Below are 6000 nucleotides of genomic sequence, written 5' to 3' on the forward strand. Positions count from 1 at the left end.
TGAAATGAACTCGAATATTTTCAGCTGACACTGATCACTCGTCAGGGGAATCGTCAGAAATAAGTACACAATGCAAAAGAACATTGTACATCAACATGGAACAGCAGTCGACCACTGTGATTCTATTAGAATTTTTGACGAAAATCGGTGATCGGGTGAATCATGGAAATATACTCGGGTGTCATTACGTTTTGTGCTTTGGAAATTACATCGGCATATTCGGGAACCTCTTGCCAGACTATTTCTTGGTGATGTACCCAACGACAAATGCATGTAAACGACGGTTTTCGGGTGTATTTCCGGGTATTATGACGAAAGAACAATTTTAAGCAGACGAATGGATACCTACTACGCAGTCGTTTGACTGAATATGTTGCAGAGAAATCGCCAGAACTGTGTCGATGATAACGCTCAGCAGACCATGTCTATCGACAATGCTTGGGGTATAAATATATTTCGAAGAGTGCGAGAATGGTTTGACACCGGCGGCAGCTACAAAGAATCATCATTTTCCCGAACATATGATCACGACGGATAGTAAAACACTTTTTCAAAAGATTTAGGCTCCGGACTCTACATATATCTCATTAGAATCGAATTGAAATCGGACATTTTCGAAATTTTGATAATCCGGACACAATTATGGCCCCAGTTCGACCCTTGGGACGTCGACTTGATTAATAATTTTGGTCTCGATCGAAGCGGCTAGACTAGTAGAATCCATTTCAAAACGAATTAGGCTTCGGACTCTACACTACATATATCTCATTAGAATCGAATTGAAATCGGACATTTTCGAAATTTTGATAATCCGGACACAATTATGGCCCCAGTTCGACCCTTGGGACGTCGACTTGAATAATAATTTTGGTCTTGATCGAAGCGGCTAGACTAGTAGAATCCATTTCAAAACGAATTAGGCTTCGGACTCTACATATATCTCATTAGAATCGAATTGAAATCGGACATTTTTGAAATTTTGATAATCCGGACACAATTATGGCCCCAGTTCGACCCTTGGGACGTCGACTTGATTAATATATTTGGTCTCGATCGAAGCGGCTAGACTAGTAGAATCCATTTCAAAACGAATTAGGCTTCGGACTCTACATATATCTCATTAGAATCGAATTGAAATCGGACATTTTTAAAATTTTGATAATCCGGACACAATTATGGCCCCAGTTCGACCCTTGGGACGTCGACTTGATTAATAATTTTGGTATCGATCGAAGCGGCTGGACTAGTAGAATCCATTTCAAAACGAATTAGGCTTCGGACTCTACATATATCTCATTAGAATAGAATTGAAATCGGACATTTTTGAAATTTTGATAATCTAGACACAATTATGGCCCCAGTTCGACCCTTGGGACGTCGACTTGAATAATAATTTTGGTCTTGATCGAAGCGGCTAGACTAGTAGAATCCATTTCAAAACGAATTAGGCTTCGGACTCTACATATATCTCATTAGAATCGAATTGAAATCGGACATTTTTGAAATTTTGATAATCCGGACACAATTATGGCCCCAGTTCGACCCTTGGGACGTCGACTTGATTAATATATTTGGTCTCGATCGAAGCGGCTAGACTAGTAGAATCCATTTCAAAACGAATTAGGCTTCGGACTCTACATATATCTCATTAGAATCGAATTGAAATCGGACATTTTTAAAATTTTGATAATCCGGACACAATTATGGCCCCAGTTCGACCCTTGGGACGTCGACTTGATTAATAATTTTGGTCTCGATCGAAGCGGCTAGACTAGTAGAATCCTTTTCAAAACGAATTAGGCTTCGGACTCTACACTACATATATCTCATTAGAATCGAATTGAAATCGGACATTTTCGAAATTTTGATAATCCGGACACAATTATGGCCCCAGTTCGACCCTTGGGACGTCGACTTGAATAATAATTTTGGTCTTGATCGAAGCGGCTAGACTAGTAGAATCCATTTCAAAACGAATTAGGCTTCGGACTCTACATATATCTCATTAGAATCGAATTGAAATCGGACATTTTTGAAATTTTGATAATCTAGACACAATTATGGCCCCAGTTCGACCCTTGGGACGTCGACTTGATTAATAATTTTGGTATCGATCGAAGCGGCTGGACTAGTAGAATCCATTTCAAAACGAATTAGGCTTCGGACTCTACATATATCTCATTAGAATAGAATTGAAATCGAACATTTTTAAAATTTTGATAATATGGACACAATTATGGCCCCAGTTCGACCCTTGGGACGTCGACTTGAATAATAATTTTGGTCTTGATCGAAGCGGCTAGACTAGTAGAATCCATTTCAAAACGAATTAGGCTTCGGACTCTACATATATCTCATTAGAATCGAATTGAAATCGGACATTTTTGAAATTTTGATAATCCGGACACAATTATGGCCCCAGTTCGACCCTTGGGACGTCGACTTGATTAATAATTTTGGTCTCGATCGAAGCGGCTAGACTAGTAGAATCCATTTCAAAACGAATTAGGCTTCGGACTCTACATATATCTCATTAGAATCGAATTAAAATCGGACATTTTTAAAATTTTGATAATATGGACACAATTATGGCCCCAGTTCGACCCTTGGGACGTCGACTTGAATAAGAATATTGGTCTCGATCGAAGCGGCCACACTAGTAGAATCCATTTCAAAACGAATTAGGCTTCGGACTCTACATATATCTCATTAGAATCGAATTGAAATCGGACCTTTTCGAAATTTTGATAATCCGGACACAATTATGGCCCCAGTTCGACCCTTGGGACGTCGACTTGAATAATAATTTTGGTCTTGATCGAAGCGGCTAGACTAGTAGAATCCATTTCAAAACGAATTAGGCTTCGGACTCTACATATATCTCATTAGAATCGAATTGAAATCGGACATTTTTGAAATTTTGATAATCCGGACACAATTATGGCCCCAGTTCGACCCTTGGGACGTCGACTTGATTAATAATTTTGGTCTCGATCGAAGCGGCTAGACTAGTAGAATCCATTTTAAAACGAATTAGGCTTCGGACTCTACATATATCTCATTAGAATCGAATTGAAATCGGACATTTTTGAAATTTTGATAATCCGGACACAATTATGGCCCCAGTTCGACCCTTGGGACGTCGACTTGATTAATAAATTTGGTCTCGATCGAAGCGGCTAGACTAGTAGAATCCATTTCAAAGCGAATTAGGCTTCGGACTCTACATATATCTCATTAGAATCGAATTGAAATCGGACATTTTTGAAATTTTGATAATCTGGACACAATTATGGCCCCAGTTCGACCCTTGGGACGTCGACTTGAATAATAATTTTGGTCTTGATCGAAGCGGCTAGACTAGTAGAATCCATTTCAAAACGAATTAGGCTTCGGACTCTACATATATCTCATTAGAATCGAATTGAAATCGGACATTTTTGAAATTTTGATAATCCGGACACAATTATGGCCCCAGTTCGACCCTTGGGACGTCGACTTGATTAATAATTTTGGTCTCGATCGAAGCGGCTAGACTAGTAGAATCCATTTTAAAACGAATTAGGCTTCGGACTCTACATATATCTCATTAGAATCGAATTGAAATCAGACATTTTCGAAATTTTGATAATCCGGACACAATTATTGCCCCAGTTAGACCCTTGGGACGTCGACTTGAATATTATGGTATTGATGGAATTGGCTAGACTAGTAGAATACATTACAAAACGAATCAGGGTTCGGACTCTACATGTATCTCATTAAAATGGAATTGAAATTGGACATTTTCGAAATTTCGGTACGCGAATTACTAATAGGGCGCCGCTTGACGCGAGGATTTTGTTCTTCCAGCACTCTGTTGACGAGCAGGTGATATTGTACAGCTAAATTTTGTGCAGAAGTAATCTTTAGAAATGTTAGGGTTACAATACCTCCTTTAAAGAAGATTTGTACTCTTTTTTGACTATTTTGAAAGTGTCCCCGGAGGACGCCCAAATCTCTTTTTTTTTATTTTGCCATATTTTTTTTTGCGAATTATGGTTAAATATAAGGTGAAATTCGACTGAGTTACAGTAAATCGGCACCGGAGTAACGTTCTGGAGGACATTCCGGGAGCTGAGCTGGAAGTCGACATTTTTGTCTATTTAGGTCTGAAAATTTTGAAAATCTGTCCTCTTTTCAGATTTCCAAGATATGTTAACCCTGATTAATGTATTAAATTTAGTTGAATGTTTGTTTTGATTGGCGATTATCAACACTTCGGTCAATTGCGCCCTCACGGTAATTTCAGAACTTCGTGTCTTTTCGTTTTTTTTTTTCGCCTTCGCAGTTCTTTTTCTGGTCTCTGCTGGCGGCTTGGCTTTCTTGAGTCCGTGTCTCTCTTCATCTGGGCTTGTGAAGGCGCTGAGGAGCCCAGATAGACACATAGAAACATGGCGGTACCGAGACTACATCCAGCAACCATTGGTGTCGGGACTGTGTTGCTTAGCACACTGCGCCACTCGCTTTCCCTGTATTGTGTAGTATTGTGATAGATATTTGTATCAATGAAATTTGGGGTTCCGTGAAGGTCTCAAAATTGACGTGTTCCGTGGGTTCTGCGGCTTGGTAAGGGTTAATAACCACTGAGCTGACAGCTTCACGCCTTCACCATTTAGGCCTACTTTTAATTCAGACAATACATCTTCTGATCGGTTCAAGGTCTGGTGTCAGTCAAAATCCATTAGCGGTGTGTGCATGGCACGACGACGTAACTATGACATTTAAAATAATCAAATTATCAGGATTATTGACACCGTTGCTAAAACTTGAAGGCTTCAGCACAAGTTTAACTCATTCCGAATTCAAGAATGATAATTTCTCCCAGATGGCTTCGACCCCCTTCAGATGATTTGACGCCTGCAAAGGGGGTGCACCCCCAGAGAACCACTGTTATTGAAGAAGAACTATTGACAGCAATGCTTGGAGCAACGCGGGGGTCGTAGCTGAAGCAGTACATTTTTTGCCATTAGGGAGTATCGGTTTCAGACTTCAGAGTCGAAATCACAATTTCACTCACATGAGAGCCGGTAGCCGGAGCGAGTCGTCAGTCTGAGTCGCAAAGTTGAGTGCAGTCAGGAGTGGAGGCGCATCTAGATGCGAGATCTCCAGCCCGCGCGGTAGGCACCGGTTAATTGGAAAGGGACCCGGTGTTGGGTTTGGGATCAAGTCACCACCTTCGAGTCACGAGTCATTTCGAGTCATTGCACATTTCGACTCGAGTCAAGTCAATCGATTTTCAAAAGTGACTCGAGTCAAGTCAAGTCAATCAATTTTTGGAAGTGACTCGAGTCAAGTCGAGTCAGGTCAAGTCAAATCACGAGTTAAGTCACAATTCAAGTCAAGTTACCTTTTCGAAGTATGGGGCATGATTACGTCATTGCATTTTGCGAGCTGTCTGAAATACAGATTGAGTGGTCATTGATTCCGAACCGATGAACGAATATAGAGTTAAATGTACTTGTACATGCTAACAGACGCGACAACATTAATGTTCCGCCATTGCAAGTCGATCTGGAATGGACAATACCAAAGTACTGACCAGGGAGCAACGTATCGACAATAACAGCCAAACATCGACACTACAATTCCAAGACAAGCAACGCGAAGAAATGAATCCACGTTATTTCGTTTACGAACGGGACACTGCGGATTGAATGGACATCTCCACAGAATAGGGATCTCTGCGACACCTGTTTGTGACCATTGTGGAGTCATCGAAGACGTGCGCCATTTTTTGATGAATTGTCCGACATTAGAACAACGCAGACAGATACTAAGAAACAGTGCACATCGAAGGAGAATACCATTCGACTTGGAAAACTTATTGATAGACACCAATATATTACAACACGTAATCGACTTTGTAGCATCATAGGGACGCCGTATTTAGTTATTGACATTTGACTTCCCACTGAGAGTATCATGCACTGAATTTACAAGTTAGCTTGAGTTAGCGAT

Source organism: Botryllus schlosseri, chromosome 7, assembly GCF_051294905.1.
Source record: "Botryllus schlosseri isolate E-star chromosome 7, Bs_hap1, whole genome shotgun sequence".
In the NCBI taxonomy this organism is placed as follows: Eukaryota; Metazoa; Chordata; class Ascidiacea; order Stolidobranchia; family Styelidae; genus Botryllus; species Botryllus schlosseri.